The sequence below is a fragment of the Thalassophryne amazonica genome, chromosome 12 (genome assembly GCF_902500255.1).
Source record: "Thalassophryne amazonica chromosome 12, fThaAma1.1, whole genome shotgun sequence".
Taxonomy (NCBI): Eukaryota; Metazoa; Chordata; class Actinopteri; order Batrachoidiformes; family Batrachoididae; genus Thalassophryne; species Thalassophryne amazonica.
In genome coordinates, this window is record NC_047114.1 from 88,508,926 (window position 1) to 88,533,774 (window position 24,849).

A 24,849-nucleotide genomic window follows, 5' to 3' on the forward strand; every position below is an offset into this window, starting at 1 on the left:
ACTCATCACCAGTCAAAGAGCGGCGCCTTATGAAATGTGCCATGCACAGGAACACACACCGCGGGGACTTGAGGAGGATTGTGTTACAGGACCTCTTGTTTCATGTCTTGTCCTCTTGCATGGGGACGGCTTGTAGGGCAGCAGTCAGGGCAGGACGCTAACTGTCATGGACCATCTCCTCCTGGCTCCAAACGCTCCACACGTATGTCGTGTTCTGTGCAGCAGTTACCTGTGATGGCATCAGTACACTGATTACTCTCACTGAGCACCGAGGGCCAGGAAAGGGGGGTAAGAGAGGTTTTTTTGGTTGTTGTGTATCTATTAAAGTTTTGTTTTGATGGCTTGTAGATTTTACTTAAAGTAGAAGCATTCAAATTCAAACCAACTTCATGAAAGTGTCACTGTTACCTCATTAAAGCTCAATTTCAAATGTTAGAAGAGAAATACATATTTATATAGCACTTTTTTCCCCAAATACTTTACAGTGATGCCTCACATTCAACCATTAACTCACATGTGCTGCTGCCATGCAAGTTGCTTAGCTGCACACGAGGAGCAGCTTGGGACAAATGTTCCAGTGAAAGCCCATTTTCACCAATTCATACACAAAAGGACACCTTGCTTATGTTCACTGTATACTGAACAAAGTGGTAATTGGGTCAATATTTCATTGTTTTGCAGTGTTTGATATTCTGCATTCTGACCTACTTTTGAACATTTTTAATTGTTCTGTTAAAAAAGGCGGGATGTCAGAGCGCCAGAGGTGTGACGTTCGCATTAATTCAGTCATTCATTCATTTTCTAAACCTTCTTATTCCAATCAAGAGTCACGTGGTGCTGAAGACTACACCGGTGTCGCAGACTGAAAGGGGCCCCCCTAAAAATCTCCCTGCCTTCACTGCGCATGTGTCATTAGCCGCGGTTCACCAGTTATCACCTTGTTTCTGCTTCAAACTGCACTCCAGTCATCATCTATCTCAGCGACAGATATCTGAAGTTTTTGTACAACAATCATGTCCACATAAATTCAGCATTATTTAATCATAAAAGACAGAGGAAGCAATCAGAGTGACGCGGCTACACGGGCTGCTAGCTGTCCGTCATTTCAAAGTGTTACGGAATATTGCCTCGTTTCTGCTTAAAACAGCATCGTTTCTACCTAAAACTGACTTTTGAATGATTTAAGACAGTGGTTTTCAAACTGTGGGGCATGGATCCCTTGGGGGGTGCCAGAGTTCTTTGGGGGGGGGGGGGGGGGGGGGGGGGGGTGGTGCAAAAAAAAATAACTGTAAACACTGTTAACCAACAAGACAAGAAAGGGACAAAAGGAAAAAGAAAACATTGTTAGCTAACATGCCAGGAACAAAATGGATAAATTTTTAGTGCATAAATCTACCAGTGAGAGGAGCCGCCTGTGCGCGTCAAAGACCCAGACTCAGGGCTCGCACTAAACAAGAGGTGAGACTAGATGAGAGACTAAATATGTATAAAAGCTTAATTAATATTATTTATGTTAAAATGTGTTAGTTATGTTGTTTAAAAACACAGAGATGTTACAAAACAGTATTTAAAATATGACAAAAGGTAAAAATAGAAGAATAGAAAGTTTTTTAAAAACATGTTTAAAATGTTTGAAAAGGTGTAAAATGTGTGAAAGAATAGAAAGTTCTTTAAAAATATGTTTAAAATGTTTACAAAAGCTGTAAAATGTGTAAATGCACAGTTTGTTAAAAACATAAATATATTTAAAATGTGTTTAACGTGTAAAAGAATAAAAAGAAACACACAAAGATGTTGAAATTGTGTGTCGTGGGGGGAGCGGATCTCGTACTTATTTGTTGTCTAAGGGGAGCTCACTCTCCCACACTTTGAAAACCCCTGATTTAAGAGGTTTTACCTTGTCATCTGATGGTTAATAATCACACTAATGCATTTGATGCCTTTGGGTGAAGAGACTCCATCTCCCAGGAGCTGCTATGGTTGCAAATGACACATGCGCAGTGGAGGTAGGGTAGACCAATTTTTAGGGGCGACCGTTCGGTCTGCGACACCTGCAGTCACTGGGCGAGATGTCAGGGTACATGCTGGACAGGCCAGCAGCCTATCACAGGCAAAGTCATTCACACTCACTCACACCTACAGTCAATTTAAAGTCACCTCGCCTGCATGTCTGAAAGTGGGAGGAAGCTGGCGCACCCATAGGGAACCCACACTCAAAAAAATGGCTTATTGCATGAACTCAGTTCAATTATGTGCAAGATTTCAAACAAATATATGTAGCCCCAACTCAAATAAAGCACATCCATGTAAGATAATGTAACTTAATTTAATTGGGACTACAAATATTTTTGAGATGGAAATCCAATCCAATGAGTCAGTTTATTTGGCTGTATCACTCAAACAGATGAATCACTGCATGAACTCAGTTCAGTTATGGGCAGGACTTCCATCTAATAAATATATGTAGTCCCAACTAAATTAAATTATCTTGCATGAATGTGCTTTGTTTGAGTTGGGGCTTCATGTATTCATTAGATGGAAATCCTGCTCATAATTCATCATTAGGTGCATCAGTTTTTTTGAGTGCATGTAAGAAATGCAGAGAATATGCAAACCCCATCCAGAGGCAAGAAGCGAAACCGCGACCTTATCGCTGTGACACAACAGTGCTAACCATTAAGCCACTGTTCCGCCCCACATTCAGTCAATTTCATTTGAATTAAAATAGTCAAATTCTCATTTTGTATGAAGAAAACCTTGTGGTCCATCATTTTATCAATGATAACTACAATATTGCTGGCTGTTGCATGTCTGTAGATATTGTACTGTGTGGCTTCCAGCTTGCACAGCGTTAGAGTAAGTGTGCTGTACATTAATTGACCAGAAGATGTCAGTGACGTCTAATGAGGTGTTCAGTGAGGCTTCAAGTAATCTTTTGCTTCACCAAAAGTAAGCTTTTGGAGAAGCAAATGGCTGGGAAGCTTATTGAAGTGCTGAGTATTATCTTGCCATCACAGCTTCATGTTCTTTGTGGCATGTTGTTTATTAATGTAAAATATCTGGATCAAATTCCATTTTCCACGAGATACTATGAATGTAAACTCCTTCAGCGGTAACTTACGCAACTCTATGTTTTTGGGTTTTTGTATTTTACATCTTTTTCCACTGGAGGAGCATCTACAACTAGAAGCGCTTGGAGAGCGCAAAGCTCTGCCAAGGCCATAGGGTCACTGACGTCGCATGGAATACCCTTTGGCAAAGAAACTTATTCCACGTCATTTCACACATTTACCATCATGTTTCAGATTCAGTGGTTAACCCTCTGGGGTCTGAGGGCATTTTTTGGACAGTTCACTCGCCTGTCATAAATGTTTTATTATTGCTGTTAACAACTCTCCCTGCATCCCACAATCAAGTTTTTTGTCTCTTTTTTCAGGACAACCTGTACTTTCAAAATATATATGCTATAGTTGTGTTTTATAGTGTAATAAAGGTTTACAATTAGAAATAAGAAAGGAAAAAGTAAAGCGGAAAATAATTTTCCACACATATTTATTCAAAACACACAGCAAAATATAATAAACTAGTAACACATCACTCCTAAAAACAATCTTTGGTGTGTCGCGTGAGGTGAATCTGTCCTATGATTGGATTTTGGAAAACCATGTGACGGTGAACCAATTCCGATTGGACACTCACATTGCTCACGTCATCACACAGCTTCTATGAGGAGTACAAAGATAGTGGACGGTGGCTTGAAAGTCCGCGGAGTTAACTTTACAGCAAAAAAGTAAGTTTCTATCTCATATCATTAAAAAGTTATTTATAATTTATTAAGCTTGGTCTCAGCCGTCGTATACGACGGCGTCGGCCCCAGGGGATTACACCCTTAGATCTTCAGCAAATGTATTTATTAGGGATGTGAATCGTACAACAACTCACGATTCAATTCGATTCCGATTCTTGGGGTGACGATTCGATTCAGAATCGATTTTTGATTCAAAGAGCTCTGAGAAATAGTTATATTACTTAAGAAATGTTTACGCTTAAGAAAATGCAGCTTTACAAGGTTAATCAAGTTATTCTAGATGTAAATTTATTTATCTGCTTTGCTCGTTCAGAGTTGGCTGGCAGGTTAGCGAAGTGCTGGTCAGTTGTCGGCAGATAACGCTGCTCCGCTCCTTTTAGCTCCAGGTCATAGCGTAGCATGTGGACTTGCGGAGTTGAGTCATGCGTAAGTCATGTCAAGCTCCTTCTTACGCAGCAAATAATAAAATCCAAAATGCGCCCAAACGTTTGCCTTCAGCAAAGAGGGTGCTGGCTGAATTAGCTCTTCGTTCGCCATGCTAAGCTACAGCCACTGAACTCTGCAGCTCACGAGTGTTTGAAGCACGCCGGACCACCCCCACCCTCGCGGGGACGCTGTAATACGGAAGCCGTTGCCTGACAAACAGTACACGCAGTGAGTAAGTAAGATTATGTTTAAAAAAATGCTCTTGGACATTTTGGATCGATTCTGAATCATAATAAATAAGAATCGCGATTCGGACGTGAATCGATTTTTTCCGACACCCCTAGTATTTATAAAGAGAAATTGCATGAACTACACACGTTTTTTTTTATTTTTTGATAACAAGTATATTTAATGAAATGAGGAGAAACAGATGCTAAATTATTGTTGTGTCATAACTTAATTTTTGTTCAGCCTTTGTGACCCGTCTTCATGAAGTTATATGCAAATATGTTGAAATTGGTCCTATCCTGCAATGATAAAGAATCCTTAAAAAATTACTGGATCTGGATCATTAACAGAATTTAATGACTTTTAAGTTAGGCCAAGATACACCCCTGGTAAAAATTTCATTGAAATCCGTTGAGGATTTTATGAGTAATCTTGCTAACAATTCAACCAACCAACCAACCAACCAACAAACAAATGGATGAGACCGAAAACATAACCTCCTTGGCGGAGGTAACTATAAGCAACAGGTTGGTCGTTGTAATAGACATCGTAATTGTTTTCTGAAAAGCTTTTCTACTTGTCTCAGAAAATTGGACAATTGTTACTATCAAACCCTGATTTTGTGATTAAGACAATTCTACACATTTCGGAGCCTCTAGGTAAATTCACCTACCCATAATCCCCTGTGATGTGAACGTAAATTGTCAATTTTACTTTTACTTGCACAGAATTAAGAATCGGCCACAATATTATATATTGCAAGCTTCTTAATTAAATGATAAACATAATTTTGCATTCCATGATCTACAAATGTTCATGAAGTAAGGCAGTGAAACATCCCTTTCCATATTTGGCAATATGACATTAACACTTCTGCCATATTGCCAAAAGAGAATATAAGTTTTGTTTTTTTGTTGTTTTTTTCTTTTAAACCAGTAGCATCAGTGCATTTAGTGAAGTAGCAGAAGGAGAGATTCAGTTGGCTTTTATTTTCCCTCCGGATAACACAGTATTGGGGATGGGACTTGAGAACTAGTTCCAGTTGAGAACCAGTTCCACATTTTTGTATCCATTGAAATCAAGTGACAGGTGTCATCAGTTACTCTTATCAATGTCCCCATGTGTTTATGACATTTTGATGTGGCAAAAACCCATTTCATATCATCAGATGTGACATCATGATGCCCAACTATCTTTCAAGCAACAAGGGTATGTTTGCACTGATATTGAAAACATGTGCAGACATTTGTTCACAAAGAAAATTGACCAGGAATCAGTAAGGGAATCGATAAAGAGTCAGACCGATTATCTGAATCGATAATTGCATCGATATTGATAAACTGTCATCCATTCCTACAGAATATGGCATAGGGTTACACTGATCATTTATGAGTCAAGGCTCTGAGGTGATATCATGAGAATTTGGCTTTGACTGGAATGCAAGAATGTCCATACTGGACGCTGAGGAACGCAGCAGTAACGTCTCTTCCAAACAATGGGACCATGTTGATAAATGAAATATTTCCAGCACTTTTAAGTGTTAAAGATGTTAAAAGTCGAGTTAGAATTAGCACAGTCGCGCAGGACATATTTGTTAAGTTTGACTACAATACATCACCTTCCCAAAATTAGGAGAAACTGTTTGAGGAAAATGATATTTTCACAGAAGACAGGTTTTATTTGTTGGCAAAATTTGTCTTTGGTGTGTAATTTTGCTTACGAAGAGGAAATTTGATAGGTGAAAGGTAAATGTAATGAGTATTCCTGCACAGGGATCTGGTTATGACATGGAGCCATCTCTGCCTTCTTTCCGGATCTGTTGCCTGTCTGTGAATGAAGTAAAAGAGAGAGATGAGACAGATATGCTTTGTCATGTGGACAGGCTTTTAATCACATTGACACACTGAAAAACTTCAGAAATTGACGTGGACCACATGCACGGTGTGTTGGACCGCAGTCACGATGGGTATTGTTTGCCCCTTTGTCCTGGTTGCTACGGTCGCCAGTGTTCCAGTTGTTGAAGATGTTCCCGGATGACCGTCTTCCAGAATATAGACATCTTTGTCTGTCTGGCGACGGGGCGACTGGTGCTCTATGAGCTCATGACTCCTCAGCAGTTCAGGTTTGTGTTTTCAGCCTAGTCTGGAGCTGTGGTAAGTGCAAGAGGCTGTTTTTAATCAAGACGATATATATTTGAAGACACCTTAAGAAGGACTGACAGCCAGGGGGCTAATGCATTGCCTATTTTGAATAATGAATTATTTTAATGAAGACTTTTAAATGGGAGTGCTCTGCGTTGGTGGTAGGGCGGCGCTCTGAATGGTCTTCTCCTCCGGCGCTGGCTGCCTCATTATCAAGCCGGCCCCTCAGGCCTCAAACTGGCCTGCTTAAGCCTCCGATGATGATGATAATTACCATTATTAGGAGTAGCTGCGGGGGGAACTTCTTCTGAAAAACACCAAGCTGATTTCTGATTTCTTTGCTGTTGCTGCATGAGAAAACCACGGATCGCCATTGGAGAAAGCTAGAGATTGAGAGAGGCAGAGGGAGAGGGGAAAAAAAGGAGGGGATGAGGGGAGCGGCCACCAAATCCACCTAATGTGACGCCTGTCAGCTCGTCTCCCACCAGCTGTCACCTCCCAAATGCACCGGGGTTCATTTTTTTAATTGACACCTCGCTTTCCTATTCCATTTCTATTTTTCGTCTTTCATTCTCCTTCCATCACTCTCGCCCTCCTCAGCGGTGCCATCCTCATCGTCTCGCTGTGTCCCTCCACTATTTCTTTGGTGTTTTTCCTTGTCCTTGGTATCCCCCCCATCCCCCCAGCCGGTGTCAGATACAGCACTTCAGCCCCCTTCTGCACATGATACTCGAGATGGCTGATAAAACATAAAGCTGTTTTAGAGCTGCTTTATGACTATGCCCTTGTGTACTGAGGCTGTACAGCTTCCCATTATCTGGTGATGGAGGGAACATTTTGGGCCTGAAAAACTTTCCCATGAGTTTGCGGGTAAATCACAAATCTAGCTGCTGGCTTTACAGTGAAGCACATTTCAAGACTATTTGAATAACACCCAACAATAGTTTTCGTGGCACAGGCTTTATGATTAGCAATTTCCTAACGATTGCCCGTTCTTTATTAAAGCCTTGATTCAATTCAGTAGAAATAGCCATATAGTGCACAGTAGATTGGTGTAATGTAGCATAATATTCATTTAGCCTTCTCCATAACGATAATAGCATTGCACAGCACTGTAGTTTTCCTCTGTTGTGTTGGTCAGCAGTAAAAAAAAAAGGCTACATTTAACATTTATTTTGAGCATTGATTCATCTGTCAATATTTTTTAATTGGGTAACTGCTTATTGGTTAATCACCTCCATTTTCTATAGAGTATTATTGGTCCCATTTGATTTTTTCATAAAATTGACAAACTGCACATGGTGTTGAAATTCCAGTTATTGCAGTGTCTTTATTTCTGTAACATATGGAAAAATCACAGCAGATTTTGGGGATTGGCAGGATTCCATGGCGAATATAGTGTTTGTGTTATAGATCATGCTGCATTCATTTGAAACTGGGAATTCACAACTATATATATAATGATTCAGAAAAAAAATGGATGACTAGTTTAGACCATCTTAAAAAACAAACAAACAAAAACAAAACTGCTGTCTGTAACATAACCTTGCGTGACTTACAGGAATCAGGATGATTATTGAAGGTAATGAACACTGGAGAAGGGGTAGGATTAAATAAGTTATACTTCTTCCTACCCCTTTTTAGACATGTTGAAATGGGTGTACTTGGATTCATATGTGTGTGGAGGTATATTATATGTGCATAGTATGGGTATATAGACAGGTATAAACATTCTGAAAATATTTATTTAATTTACTATTGATTACCTTTATTTTATTTGTAAATATTCACAAAAAAGGAAAAATGAAAATGGAAATGGGAAAAAATTTATGAGTATGTGTATATGTAAATATGAATGTATGTATGTGTAAATCTATAGATATATTTAAATCTCTTTGGTGTTAAAGATATGTAGATGTGGGTGCATTTTATAATGTTTTGTTCATGTGGTTTCTGACATGTCTGGAATAAGTTAAACTGAAACTATGTAAAGTACTTTAGATAAAGCAGGGATAAAATTTGACAAGTCAAGTACAAATATTGTAACTATAGTTGGTGTTAAAATTGACACCTGACTTGTTGTACAAGTCCAGCACATAATCCAGCAAATCTTTTATCAGGTGGTGTATGTATATTAGCTGTGCCTGTCACTGGCCTTGTTTCCATTCTATGTTTTTGTCACTTTTAGCTATAACTGAAGGTCTAGCTGCATTACCTATGTTCTGTGAAACCATCACTACCATATGTAGCATAGCAATACCTTTTTACCCTCGCACAGCATGCTGGGAAACTCATTTACCCAGCGCATAATGGTGTTTTGTTGTAATTTTTACCAGTGTGGTAAAAAAATTTAAATTCTCTCTGGACAAGCTGGGTTTTGAACACATATATAAGAGTATCAGTGTTTTATTTGTATACTGAGAAGGTGCCAAATTGAATCCTTAGTGGGATGTAAAACACATTTTGTTATTCTATCTTGTTAATAAACTGTATTCTAAAGTTTAACAAAGGAACACTGGGTTCTTGAGGTTCAACTCTTTATCATGATTCTCTTTGAATTGGCAATATTACTGAATTTTATATTGTGATATATATCGTATCATGACTCTCTTTGAACTGGCAGCATTACCAAATTATGTATCGCGATGTGTATCATATCATGGAGTTTGTGTATCATTCCACAATAACTTTCATGGTTACACAGTTAAATATTTACATTCTGTTATTCTGTCTTGTTTATAAACTGTATTGTAAAGTTTAACAAAGGAACACTGGCTTCTTGAGGTTCAACTCTTTATCATGATTCTCTTTGAATTGGCAGCATTACTGAATTTTATATTGTGATATGTATCGTATCATGAATAATAAGTTTTCTTGATAAATATCGATCATGTTTTGTTTTTTTGTGTGTGATATTGTCCAGCCTCACTACTCTACAGACTCAACATGTTCAGATCAACAGACTCAGATCAGATCATGTTCAGTCAACAGAGTCAACAAGCTCATCAGGAGAGCTGGCTCTGTCCTGGGGGTTGAGCTGGAGTCTGTGGTGGAAGTGTCAGTGAGGAGGATGTTGAGGAAACTGTTCAGCATCCAGGACAACACCTCCTATCCCCTGCATACCACTGACATCTGATCAGAGCACCTTTAGCCATAGACTGAGAGTACCAAGGTGCACCACAGAACACCACAGGAGGTCTTTCCTATCTGTGGCAATCAGACTGTATAATTCCTCCCCCTTGTGCAGGATGAGTACATAATGAACATAGTCATCCAGAGTTATTCAGTTACTCAGAGTTATATGCAATATTATAGAACATTTTGTGCAAATGTCTTCCAGTTATATAAATTTGTTGTACTTACTGTAAAAAAAAAACAAAACAAAAAAACATTGTTCATTGCTTACTGTTTCGGTACTCTGACAAAATAATTTCCTTCGGGATGAATAAAGTTGATCTTATCAGGTATTATGTCAGTGCAAAACTCATAGACATTTAATTTTCACCAACATAAAACAGACTCTGACATTTTAGAAAATACGACCAAAATTTGCCTGTGATTAATTGATTATGAAAACAGCCGACGATTATTTTTCTGACGATTGAGGAATCGATTAATAGACGGTTTGGGCGCTGTCCTCCATCTTATGAGGACTGATTGATTAGCCAGCATCATAATGCAGATGAGAACAGGCGGCAGAACTCCTTGAAGGAGCGGGGAGGGTGGGGAGGATTTGTATTCGTGATACTTGTCATGTCTGCTGTAAATCACCCTGCTTTTTTCAGGTTCCTGGCTTGTTGTTGTTGTTTTGTCTCAGAATGCTGTGTGGCAGGGATGAATGGTGGTGATGTTACATTATCATGTGGCTGTCGCTTTCATTCCTGCTGACTGCTCCGTGACAGGCCCACACACACGCGTGCGCACTCACACACGCACATACACAGATGTGTACGCTCACGGCTGTGTCAGGAGCAGGCCTGATTTATTAACTGCTGAAACCCTAGATGACGCACGCACGCACGCACAATCAATAGAGAGCACAGCCACTGCCGACCCCTCTCCGGGGGTCATGTGACGTGGACTGGAGCTACGCAAGGACAGACCCACACGTGCATTCACTCTGGCAAGTGTATTGCATTACTGTATTGATGGGAAACGGATCCGGCCCAGCGTTGGCAGCGAACTGCCAGTCACAATCTCGGAGGGTAAACTTTCATCATGGCTGTCAGGGCTATCACTGCTGCCGTGTTTGACCGTAAATCTTCCTAATTGTGACAAAATACTCCAACATCATTAATTAAACATGGTTTCATTTAAAAGCACTCACAGGGCGCCAGGCTGGGTGCTCTGGGTCGTCTGCCAGTGCGCACTGATGGGTCTTTTTCCTGTTGGTGTTTGTGTGTGCACCTTGGTTCTCGCTGTACGAGTGGGCGGCTTAATCGCCGTGTTTATTTACACTCCTGTTGTCTGCAAACAGCAGGCGCTGTGGCAGTGGACACGAGCCAGCTCAGTAAAACACCAAAATTAATTGAATAACCAAAAAGGAAAAAGCTGATTCACATTCATGAAACCCTCAACCCGTCAAGGGGCGTGTGATTTACTCTGTTTGTTTTGACATTTTGACCACAAGACATCCAATACATTTATTTTATGTCTTTTTATGGACTTTTTTTTAAATATTGAAAACAAATGATGAGATGATGTCAATCCACATGTGAATTCTCTAATATTTTTAAGTGATTTTCCATCAAGTAGCCTTAAAAAGTCCTGAAGTGCATTATATTATTTTATCCTTTCCATAAAATTCATAAAGCCTTTTAATCTTTTAGTTCTTTAGTACACAAACAGAAGGGCAAAATGGTACTATCCAGGCAATCCTGGTTACACTACCTGTGTCGCTTGACAAGACAGTGTACATGGTCTCAGTCCGCACAGACAGCCGCCCTATTCAGAGAGAGTCATATACTCTAATCTGTTTCATATTGTGGTATCCAGGGATCCTCAGGACCTGTATCAGAATCAGTTAATTTCTTCTTACCCATGCCAAGGCTTACAAATTAGGTTCAACCAGCATGAGGCAATATTGGTGTTTTTTTTTTTTTTTAATTTAACCTTTATTTAACCAGGTAAGTTATTAAGAAAAAAATTCTTATTTGCAATAACGACCTGGTGGATAGGGAGAAACACAGTTTTACACACTTATAGTATATTATTATATTTATTACACACAGTATATACAACATAACAGGTTTACAACTGTAGAATTAGTAGGAAATAATATTTTCAGTCATATACACAGGAACAAAAAAAAAAAAAGAAACTAATTACTTCATTTTTGTCAAAGCATGAGCAGGTTTCAGCCGGCAGATTATTTTAAACACGCTTAACAATTCCTATCGACACAAACATGCTCAGTTTTAATGCCTTTTGAATCTCTTTCCAGTCTTTTGCTGCAGCATAAGTAAAGGATAGTTGTTCATATTTTGATGTGATTTTAGGTACATTGAGCAAGATGAGTTGGGCTGAGAGTGTACTAAATGGAGTTATAGAAACTTGCAGTAAATTACTAAGATAAGGTGTAGATCAATCAATCAATCAATTTTATTTATATAGCGCCAAATCACAACAAACAGTTGCCCCAAGGCGCTTTATATTGTAAGGCAAGGCCATACAATAATTACGTAAAAACCCAATGGTCAAAACGACCCCCTGTGAGCAAGCACTTGGCGACAGTGGGAAGGAAAACTCCCTTTTAACAGGAAGAAACCTCCAGCAGAACCAGGCTCAGGGAGGGGCAGTCTTCTGCTGGGACTGGTTGGGGCTGAGGGAGAGAACCAGGAAAAAGACATGCTGTGGAGGGGAGCAGAGATCAATCACTAATGATTAAATGCAGAGTGGTGCATACAGAGCAAAAAGAGAAAGAAACACTCAGTGCATTATGGGAACCCCCCAGCAGTCTAAGTCTATAGCAGCATAACTAAGGGATGGTTCAGGGTCACCTGATCCAGCCCTAACTATAAGCTTTAGCAAAAAGGAAAGTTTTAAGCCTAATCTTAAAAGTAGAGAGGGTGTCTGTCTCCCTGATCCGAATTGGGAGCTGGTTCCACAGGAGAGGAGCCTGAAAGCTGAAGATAGACCTAATAGACATTTATAAATAAACACATACCAGTATCTGTAATGGCCCACGTGTAATCCATGATCTGTACAGACCACCCTCACAATTTGGCATTTATATGAACTGCACATTAATTGCAAAGATTACTTAATGGTGTGAAATCCAGATTTAATGTCATAAACTAATAATTGCGTAAATCTCAAATCAAAAAGCAAAGTTTGCTTGAATGGAGCATGCAGCTCAAGGCAGGCTGGTGCAGACTCGACATAAGTCGGGGTCCAAACACAGAAGGAACACTCCGAAATTTCAGGAGTTGACAGATTTGCACAGCACCTTCCCTGTCCGACCCTGAGCTGAGCATGGGTGGAGCTGGTTGTTTTTTCCTCAACTTTTACAGAGTGGTGTGCCTGCTCAGAGGACTCAGTGTGGCCATGCTGGAGCTACACAGGGCATGCAAATGAACTGTGCGCTGGCACTTCAGCACATAACGAGAGGGTTTTCTGTTTTACTTGTAAGAGGCGCATAACACTACAACTTTTTTCTGTATGTGGAACTCACTTTCTAACACTGCGTTTTCACTGAGCAACTTCACCAACAGACTATATGTTATTTCAGCTCATTCAGTACTTTAAAGTTTCCCATAATCCCCCTGGCGGCCCCCTGCGCTTCCCAGAATGCACCATGGCGCCAGCAGAGTTCCGGCGTCTCACAGTGCGTGTAAACAATGGCTAGCGAGGATGTGGATGGCATTGATCCAGCGAGTTCACGGGCAGTTATGATGATGACGCGTTCTCCCAAGTTGAGAGGGATATCTAGAGGAGGTGCAGCACCTGTGATGGAGTTCTGTCGTGCCCCGATGTTGTCTTGTTGTCCATAACTCACAAAGTTTGTTTGCATTGTGACCTGAACCAGAACTGTGCTGAAACTGACCTCTCGCATGAGTCACGGGCCGTGAGATGATGCGAGATTCACAACTGCCAAACAGCGAATGCCCTGTTGTATTGCTTTATATGCACCTTCCCCTCATTTCAAAGAAACTTGGCGTCAAGTCTTCTAAATTGTATATGATCTTAAAGATCACAATCAGGTCTGCTGTATCCCATCTGTCCTCCAGAGATTAGATGAAAGCTGTACGCCATCAGTTTTCATCTACCGTCGTCGGCTGTACCTCCAACATCACCCAAAGTGAATGTCAGTGGCACAAGAAAAAGGTGAATGCAGTACAAACCGTGCTCCCCTGTCATTGAAGCAGCCTCCAGCGAACATTTCTGACCGGGAAAAAGCAATAGAAAATGCCTTGGGTGTTTTTCTAGCTTTTCCGTATTTGACCATACAGTGTTGCTGAGAACATGGGGTTTAAATTCATGCTGAAAGTAATTGAGCACCATTAAAAGTCCCCCCCGTCTCATTTAATAAAACAAAAAGTTTAATATTGTGTTTCTTCTTTCCACTGTAGCAAAAAATACTGAAATGTGACCTCAAAGCCACAGCAATACCAAGGTGTTATTTTTGTGCATCATTACACCCCTACTTTCAGGCATTATTTAGACATTGGACACTTTGTTTTCATTCAGGACTGCAGGAAAAATTCCTTGTTTTCATTGTTCTTTAAGTTCTTTAATAAATGGAAAGCAAAGTTATAGTTGTCTCCTGTGTTTGAGGAGGTCATCGTCTCGTGGTTGAGTTGGGCTTGAGACCAGAGGATCCTCGGGTCAAATCCCAGCCTGACTGGAAAATCACTAAGGGCCCTTTGGCAAGGTCCTTAATATCCTAGTTGCTCCCTGTGTGTAGTGAGCACCTTGTATGGCAGCACCCTGACATTGGGGTGAATGTGAGGCATTATTGTAAAGCGCTTTGAGCATCTGATGAAGATGGAAAAGCGCTGTATAAATGCAGTCCATTTACCATTTGCTGTTCAGAAACATGAACTAACTGAAAAGCATGATCTATTCCTAACCATGATTATTGCATTGTTAAAGTTTTGGTTTAATTTGATCTGCACCATATTCAAGTTTTTCTTATAGCATTATTTCATTTATTGAAAGATTTTGCACGAGTGAAATTATATTTAGATCTTCATTTAAGCTTAGAAGTAGACATAGACATTAACGCTGGCAGCAGGATGACTTTTCAGACTTGGATCAAAGGAGTCTTACTCCGTGCACATTTCAATGACCGCGTTTGCTAGCAGAGCTAGCAGCTTTTATGGTGCAGCCATAGTCTGCAGTGGTTCAAATTCCCTATATCCAAAAGCTCAACATTCCACTTGCTGGGGGTACACTAGATACAGACGGACAAAGTACTCTACCTAGATCCTTGGAAACCAGAGCCCGCCGGATTGGGTGTTTTGTCCCCAGTCATTTCAGAGGTATTCTCTTCTTTTCTGAGATTATACTCCTGAGTTTAAAATATTTTATGCTCACTGACAATATTGATAACTAATCAAGTACGTCGGGCCCGTTCAACTACCAATATGTATTGTGGAGGGTGGTCAATTTTTGGGAAGGGAGAAAAACAGGGGGCGGGGCGCAATTTCAGTTTTAATTTATTTTCAATTTATTTCATTTATATAGCGGCAAATCACAACAAAGTTGCATCAAGGTGCTTCATACAAGTAAGGTCTAACCTTACCAACCCCTAGAACAAGCACACAGGTGACAGTGGTAAGGAAAAAACTCCCTCTGATGATTTGAGGAAGAAAATTCAAGCAGATCAGACTCAAGGAGGTGACCCTCTGCTTGAGAAATGCTACCGACACAATTGACAAAAACGAACGTACAGGAAATTTTGGGCATCCATGCTGGTGCACAGTTCAGGAGGCTTGCAGAAAAACACTCTGGATGGAGCCACACCTCAAGCAGAGAGAAAAAAAAACAGAATCAGGCATCAGAAAAACAACAAAATATAGTATAATTTGTCAGCATTAAGCAACAAGAAAAACAGAAGAAATACTAAGGTGAGTGCCGGCCACTAGCCCTAAGCTTCACTAAAAGACCCAGAATTTAGGTAAAGTTGAGGCAGTGGCCCGCTCCGTTTACTAATAAAATGAATTAAAAGAGTAAAAAGTGTACAACTATACTATGCCAGTATGCTAGCCATACGAAAGAGTAATTAAGTGTGTCTTAAGTCTGGACTTGAAAGTCTCCACAGAATCTGACTGTTTTATTGACGCAGGGAGATCATTCCACAGAACAGGGGCACAGTAACAGAAAGATCTATGACCCGCAGACTTCTTATTCACCCTAGGGCCACAAAGTAGTCCTGTACCCTGAGAACGCAAAGCCCGGGCCGGTACGTAAGGTTTAATTAGGTCAGCTAAGTAGTACAATTCTCCAAAAAATAGTATTGGAGGAAAATCCTGACAATCAGTGACAGCACTAGCCAAGTAGCCATTCAGTTACAAGCATTTACAAGTCTTTGTATGGTTAAAGACTGAAAATAGATACATTCGTTTTTAGGTCTTTAGAGGAGTCTAGATTCAGAGCAGCACAGTGGCCCAGCAAGAAGGTCCCGGGTTCAAATCCTACCCAATCTCCTTGGACAACTACAGTTGCACCTGGAAGGTTATCTGGCATAAAATGTCGGCTATATCCACCTGTGGATCTGGTATGAAGGCACAAATTTTCCACTCGCCATTCAAAGGGGGTCAGCGAGACCTGGACAGTGTGCTGTGATATTTGCCAATTGGAAAGTCCTTTTTAATGTCTCTGAGAATTGTAGTTGTTGTTGTTGTCATCGATGCATTCATAGAACATTTTCGGCAGTGTCACATATCTATCAGGGAGACCCCAACCACAATTTTTGAATACAGCTTCTTTAGCTGTACTAATTTGGACAGTCTTTAGTGGTGGTCACAACCGGTGAGGAAACTGACATGTCCACACAGACCAAGATGTTCTGATGAGGATTAACTCTATCTTTACAAGATCGGAAAAATGCTACAGACAGCTGCAGTCATTGTGTTTGCAGGAAAGGGTTGGGGGGGGGGTGGGGGGGGGGGGGCTAGGCGAATGGCTTCAGGTAACAAACACACTCTTAACTTGCATGTTAATTTCCGTTTGCTAACCGTTGCCAGCTTTCAGCATTACAGTCAGTTCCTCTTAAAGTCTTGTTTGTGAACTCTTGTCAACAGATCAGTTTTGTAACACTGCCGTCCTGAGACATATTAAAAAACATCTTAACCTTTGGCTTCCTAATCTTGTGGATACTCTAATTGAGACATAAAAATTTTTTTTTTTTTTTTACTGGTTTCAGTCACTGAAATGACATGAAATCTTTAACAAAGTAAGACATCAGTGCGGCACAGTTTTACTGTAAGATGAGACACATCTGTACTGAGATGCTCCCCCCCCAAATAAAAAGATTCCACAATGACAGAACCATTTTTGACTGATTAGCCGCCATCTCTGGTGAAATCACTTTGAATGACTTGAATTTTTTTTACAATAGGTTTTCACCAAAACTCTTCTTTCTTGCAGACTTTTCAGAAATGTATCTGCAAGACTCAGGGAAAGTTTTCAACACAGTTGTAAGAGCAGCTATGTTGTTTGGTTTCGACGCAAATTGGAGTGATGAGGATGGACAGGATTAGAAGTGAGCATATGATAGGGTCAGTGTAGGTGAGACAGTTTGGAGATGGTTTGGTGCCTTAGGTCCAGTCACACGGCACACAGCGATAGCTGAACGAAAGAAGAAAGTCACAAAGTCACAAATCGTAGAGAAAAAGTGGACAAATAATCCGGCACTCTGGGAGTCCAGAGCGCATCAAAGAACAAAACAAAACCGAAACTAACACAAGAAAAATGAATCGAACGGCAACCTTGATGCTTTAAACAAAATCAAAACAAAACCTTCATGATGACGTATCAGACCGAGTGCCAGCCTATGATCATTGCTGCAGCCAACGTGCGCGCTTCACAGCACCTGCAAATGCGAGATCTGGTTGTCTTGACTACAGGTTTGTCTTCATAAAAACAACATGTGCGCACATGCATGTTCAAGCAACAGACGGCATGCGAACATGTGCACAGCCGTTTGTGGCGCACAACCTCTCCAGCCACAGACGGCTGGAACATGTGTAAATAGTTAAAGTAGTTGAAAAAACATTCAACTACAACTTCAACGTTGCTTTTCGTCCCACACATGGACGAGTCACATGCAGCTCATCTGCTCTTTAGTTATTGATCCATTCAGATATCGTCAATGTTTGTGCAAGACGTCGGACTTGGGAAGTTGGAGGAAGTTGGACGACAGTCAAACGGAACGCAGACGGTACAGGAACTACACAAACGATGAGGAACCGTAAACACAGAAAGCAAAACGGAATACAGACATTGAAGTTGTCGTCCAGATTCTTTCACATTTTTCAACAGTTTGAAAATTCTGGTGAAGCGCCAGCTACAGGAACGAAGCTGAATGATGGTTAAACGATGTCTCCGAAAGTCAGCGTAAGTCCAGATTTCTTGTTTAGTTTTGGCTTTGGTGTCTTTCGTTAGTACCATGTGACCAGGGCTTCATGCCTCAACCTGCTCCGTACTCTCAAAACAGATCACAGTGTCACCTGCAAACATTATTGGCCATGGAGATTCCCATCTGAAGTCATTTGTCAGCTAAACAAAAAAGGACTCAGAGTCGACCCTTGTATATTTTAGGTTATGATATTATTCAGGGAGAGCTGAAACAATCAGTAATCAGTTCACTGATCAATAGAAAAATAATCATAAGCTATTTTGATGATCCTTTAATCCATAAGGGCCCCTTCACACATAACACGTTTGAAGCCAACTAGAGCACGAAGGAGGAATTGCATGCCAGTCGTGAAAAATCGGAGCTGCCTCCAAGCCTCATACACCTGTTGCTACAACTATTTGCGCACACTAGTGGCTGAAAGACAGAGTGTGCACTGTGTGAGCCGATTCGATCCCTCTCGCGGCAGGTGTCGGCCAAATTCCAGGTGTCACACACAAACATCCAACACCGCTCGCTGGCCACTTAGAAAATGTGGTGCCATTCGCGCTGTTAGCATGAAAATAGTGAGCAGATGATCACTTTCAAGCTGGATGTGAAATTTGTCTAAGTGCCCCCACGAGTGTGGCATTGCAAAAGCAACATACATGTGGCGTGCGTGTGTGGTTTCCCCCCCCCCCCACACACACACACACTCATTTGGTGTGCGGGTGGGGGGGTGCACACTTGCATGATATGCAGATATGTATTTACAGACATGATCACATGGGGGCCGGACAGCGATGTATAAGTGCACACAGCCGGGCTGCAGCGGCCGCACACAGCGCACATCGGCAGGGTGCTCCATGTGAAACAGACTGTCAGATGACGCAGCAGGCGATCTGAATGTCACGCGTGTCCAGCAGAACATGCGGGTCGCAGGACTATGACAATATGACAAGCCGACAGTGCCACAAATACACCACTTTCAGTCACGCATTACCAAAAATATGCCATAAAATGCCATTTTGTCAATTATTATGGCACTTTTTTCCCTTTTTTTAAAAAATTTTACATTCATCTCCTTGTTGATTTTAGCCATTTTACGCTCCTGTTATAAGACAGTGATGGTAGCACAGTGGTTAAGTTTCTGTCTGTTACTCAGAACTTTTGTAAATTGCAGGTTCGAAACCCGTGAGTGGCATTTATTTATTTACCAGAGGTTATTTAATCGCAGGGTTCTGTATTGCCTCCCCTTTTATTTATTATTTATATCAACCCAGTGATATTCACTAATTATACACCTGGTTTTTATTTTATTTTTCTCCACATCAGTGGCGTGATGTGGTGCAACGCATTCCAGCTGCTTGCACTGTGTTCGTGCACTCGCACGATGGTTCTTGCTTCCCCATTTCGTGTTTGGTTCGCAGGTTTTCTTGCAGTTTCTGTTTCTTTCGTATTATGTGTGAAGGGGCCCTAATAGTGATGCACCGCTTTGGGTCATATCAAGAAAAATATCTTCAGTTCTGTCCTGCTTCTCACATGGGTTTTGCAGTTTGTTTTCATTTTTTTATGAGATAAATTCATCTTAAACTCCCATAAAATTGCTTTTAACCAAACATATAATCTTTTTCACTATAATTTATCAGTGAAATTTGCCATGATCTGGTTTAGGAGGTTGCAGCCTGCAGAAAAAAAGGTTAAAATTGCCTTTAAAATACTCAGTCATCTTCACCCACTTACTCCAATTTAGGTTCATGGGGGCTGGAGCCTATCCCAGCAGTCACAGGACGCGAGATGGAGTACACCCTGGACAGGATGGCAGTCTGTTGCAGGGCCACATATAGACAGACAACCACATTCACACCCGCACGCACACACCTACGCACAATTTAAAGTATTCAATCGACCTAACCTGCATGTGTTAGAGAGTACCCGGAGGGAACCCAAGCAAACATGGAAGAGAACATGCAAACTCCACACAGAAAGGCCACAGATGGGAATTGATCCCATGACCTTCATGCTGTGAGGGAGCAGTGCTAACCACTAAGCAAATGTGCTTCCTCCTTTAAGATACTTTAAGCATTTAAAACCAATTTCATCTTTATTCTCAGCAGGTCTAAAACTGGGTCTTAATTTAATATTTGCCACAACATGTAATTTGAAAATGTCTCCTTGGCTAAATTGGGGTTCCTTTTTTTTTTTTTTTTTTTTTTTTTAATTAATTAATCATAAAAAAACATAATTGATTCAGTGAGGATGAAAGTCATTTTGCTCACCATTTAAAAGTGAAAAGTTGATTGGCTGCGTGAGACTGACTGACATCCCTGATTGCTCTTGTGCACAATACCCATGAGTTAAATTCAGAGGCTATTTTTTTGTTGTTGTTGTTGTTCTTATCTTTCAGTTTTGCACTTCACGCACGTATTGGGGACAGAATCATATGACTGCATGTACAAAGGGAATGAGAGAGAAGAAAGGAGGGTGGGGGGAGGCGAGGGAGAGGGAGGATTGTGTCCTCTCATTGTTCAATTAAGTCTGTCGGTAATGATCAAGATGAGATGATGGCCATCTTCCTTTTATAGATACAAATCTGTGAGTGTGTGTGAAGCACTATGGACTGTGTGTGTGTGTGTGTGTTTGTGTTTGTGTCATTCTGCCACACATTAAAAATGTTTTTGGTGTTTTGGGCGGTGTGTGTTGTGTTGTAACAGGGGGCACATCCCTCTGTCAGGTGATTATGTTAATGTATAGTCGGCGGTGGCGGGGCTCACAATAAGCACGCTGACGGCCATTGAGGTCTAATCAATTTCATTGCTATTACTGAAGAGGAATAAATAAAGCTTATGGCTGCGGTTTGGGTAATTATGCCACAGTGCAGTGAATTGTTTGATTTTCCTTATTAATTGTATTTATTTAATCCATTTCATGCTTTTAGTTGTGCACTCGGGGACACGGAGGGAATGAATAAATCACTCTTAGGCTCATTAGATTCCCCCTCTGGTTGAGATGTGCCACTATTTTGTCAGAATCAAAGTGCCAAGTGTTATAATTTCCCGCTGGTGTGAGTCACATTAAAAATATCCACATATTCATCTGGCGGATGCCCCACCAGCACAGCTACGTGCATGCACCCCCCACATGCATGCACGCACGCATGCGTCTGCTCCCCATCTGAACTCCTGACCTTTTCCAGCCGTCTGATAGCCATTGACATTTGCCTCTTGAGCTGAGCTCGCTCACGTGTTGGAGCTGATGGGAATGGATGATGTTATTGCTGGAGGAAAAAAAAAGAGAGGGAAGAGAAAGGGTCGGGAGGAGGAGGAGGGGAGAAGGATGAAAAAGAAAGCAGGAAAAAGTAGACAAGCTGCCCACGCGGCCTGGCCAATCCATCTGGGCCCAGCAGAAAGGTCACAGGTCACCTCAGCCTTACATTCTCATTACAAAAGACTACGGTGCAGCGGAGATGTGGCCTGCCCGAGCTCATTCGTGTCATTTACCATCACAGTCATCACAGATGACACGTGCAGCGTGCGGCATTAGACCGTCTTCGGTGATAGACACGTAGATTAAAGTGTAGATTAAAAATGCTGTGGCAGTGAAAACATTGTCTTTGTCCTTGAAGGCAGCGGAGGAAATGGAGGGCTGCACCTGGTTGGCTGTTTTTATCACCTCTGAGAAAAAGCAGGACACCCGCTCCTTTACCGAGGGAGCCGTCTGGTGGCAGAAAGAGGCATTTTTCATCCGTTAAAACAGCTTGAGTTTGCATAAAATTTGGATCATTACTGAGAGTCAGCAACATGGATTTGATGTGATTTCAGCGTATTTTATATTTATGTCATTTGGGCACATTTGTGCGCCACACCAGCAGCGGCTCCAGGCCAAATTAAATCCAAATTAAAGGGATTTTATACACTGTATAAGTCATCTCATATATACTGTGCCCTCCAAAAGTATTGGAACATTTAATTTGTTTATGCCATTTCAAATACCAAAAATAAAAAAATTCTAAAATTATCTTCCTTAAACTCAAACTGAAAATCTCTACAACTTGATATAAAATAATTAAAAATATAAAAGCCAAGATGATGGGCTGCATAAATAATGAAACTCTTTGGTATAATACCTGGAAATAATCTGTTTTATTGGCAGTTTTGGATGTTGGCCAAAGTGGTTTGTGCATTTCAGTGTGGAAGGTTCCCAGTTCAAACCCCACCCCTGCCACCTTTCTCCACATTATGTGGAGTTGTATCACAAAGGGCATCCAGCGTGAAACTTGTGCCAATTCAACATGCAGATGTGTTGGACTTTATTTACATCAGTTATGAAGAAATACAAACAGTATGGCTCTCTATGGTAAATCTGCATGGAGTAGACAGTTCTCAAAAACTGAGTGACTGTGCAAGAAAGAAAAGAGTGAGGGAAGCCCCCAAGACACCCAGAAGAAGTTATAGAGTTCTCTGGCTATGATTGGAGAAATAGTGCATGTTTTGCATTTTGTATCACCAGTAATACAGTTTCATGATGAAGTCATATAGAGGAGAATTTTCTTTCACCAAAATATAAAATCTAGGCTTGTATCTCAGATATACATTTTGGCAAATTGTAGCTGAGCTTTCAGGTCTTCTTTTTTAAGAAAATCTGGCACCCTGAGTGGAGAAAAATAGAACAATGATGACCCCATACTGTTGCACACCTTGAGACGTGTTTGCAACGCTTCATCGCTTGTTATCCTCAATGCAAAAATATCTTTTAAGTGTTGTGAGAAGGACTTGACAGCATGGTATATGTGGTATATGCTTTTGTGTTCCACATTTTTTTGGGATGTGTTACAAGTCCTGAAATACAGGAATGGATGAATACTAACAATCGAAATGAATTTGACCAGAAAAAAACCCAAAACAAAACAGAAAAAACCCCCATGAAATATCTTGGGTTTGTGCTGTCTGCAATGAAATAGAAGTCAAATAAAATGTAAGAATCACAGTTTTTTTTTCCCACATACCTTGCTGTTTTTCTTGTATAATGTGTTTATTTGAAAGTTTTTGCAAAATTCTAACTGCATGTAACACAACTATCAAAGCAGAGCAGTTTTCTGAATGTTTTCCTTGCGATGCGTTTACGTGCAGCAGTGAAGAATTGACATAAGAGTTGCACGTGCAGCTGCACTGTCACTGTGTTGGGAAGTGGAGGACAGAAGAAAGACAATTATCTGACAGTGTTTCAGTAAAAAAACAAGAGACACACAGCTCTGCAGGCTTGTCTTCACTGCCTTTACACCTCAGCGTCCACACCATGTCAGTTAAGAGCTGAGCGCCTGTAGGTGTGTGAAGGCTCGTTGCCGCTTCACACACACTTTTACCCAAAAAGAGTGTAAACAGACGTCAGTGTCAGTGAGAAAACCGCCCTCGGTCTCGCTAAGTAAAAATGACAACGTGGACTTCAGGGTTGATAGATGAACACTGATTTACCACAATGTCAGAAACCCTTAAGTACGAGGTCTGTCAATAAAGTATAGGTCCTTTTTATTTTTTTCAAAAACTATATGGATTTCATTCATATGTTTTTACGTCAGACATGCTTGAACCCTCGTGTGCATGCGTGAGTTTTTCCACGCCTGTCGGTGACGTCATTCGCCTGTGAGCATGCCTTGTGGGAGGAGTCGTCCAGCCCCTCGTCGGAATTCCTTTGTCTGAGAAGTTGCTGAGAGACTGGCGCTTTGTTTGATCAAAATTTTTTCTAAACCTGTGAGGCACATCGAAGTGGACACGGTTCGAAAAATTAAACTGGTTTTCGGTGAAAATTTTAACGGCTGATGAGAGATTTTGAGGTGATACTGTCGCTTTAAGGACTTCCCGCGGTGCGAGACGTCGCGCAGCGCTCTCAGGCGCCGTCGTCAGCCTGTTTCAAGCTGAAAACCTCCACATTTCAGGCTCTATTGATCCAGGACGTCATGAGAGAACAGAGAAGTTTCAGAAGAAGTCGGTTTCAGCATTTTATCTGGATATTCCACTGTTAAAGGAGATTATTTTCATGAGTGAGTGAGTGAGTGAGTGAGTGAGTGAGTGAGTGAGTGAGTGAGTGAGTGAGTGGGTTAATCATCCCAGCCAGTTTATGTGAGCAATGAACATTTAAGCACCACATTAGTTAAGAAAGCTCATATAAGGTCACATAGACAAGTCTGCCACCTGCTGGATGCACCGCCCACCTTCATGTGAGCTAAGAAGTTCACCTAGCAACTACAGCAAAAAAAAAAAAAAAAGATACAACAGAACGGGAAAGACAAACTACATTTACACACGGGATAGAATGGGATGATACCAAAACATTTTTTATACTACAAAGTTGAAACACTATTCCACAACGTTTTAAAACTTTTGAAACAAGTGTTTTGAACATTGTTCTTGCATCTGCCCCCTGCTGGACAGTTCAGGAATGTGCATCCGCTTTAAATTTTGACGTTTATGTTTGTTTATATATATATATATATATATATATATATATTGTAATTTATGTGCGTATATATGTATGTATTATATATTGTATACTGGTTTTAAACATCTAAATAACAAGTAGTAAATTATCTTCAGCCATTTTTAATCTGGTTGTGACATTAGTTTTGAGCTGTTTTTACTCCGGGTACACTGATTCAGAATTGTGTTGAGATACTTTTAACGTGTTTCAAG

At 40.8% G+C, this 24,849-nt stretch overlaps 1 protein-coding gene across 2 annotated transcripts in view; it reads left to right on the top strand.

The window, feature by feature from the left end:
* The window catches only part of pbx1a (pre-B-cell leukemia homeobox 1a), a 162,106-nt gene that overhangs the window by 92,862 nt on the left and 44,395 nt on the right, over positions 1–24,849 (top strand). The gene's annotated exons all lie outside the window — the stretch shown is intronic.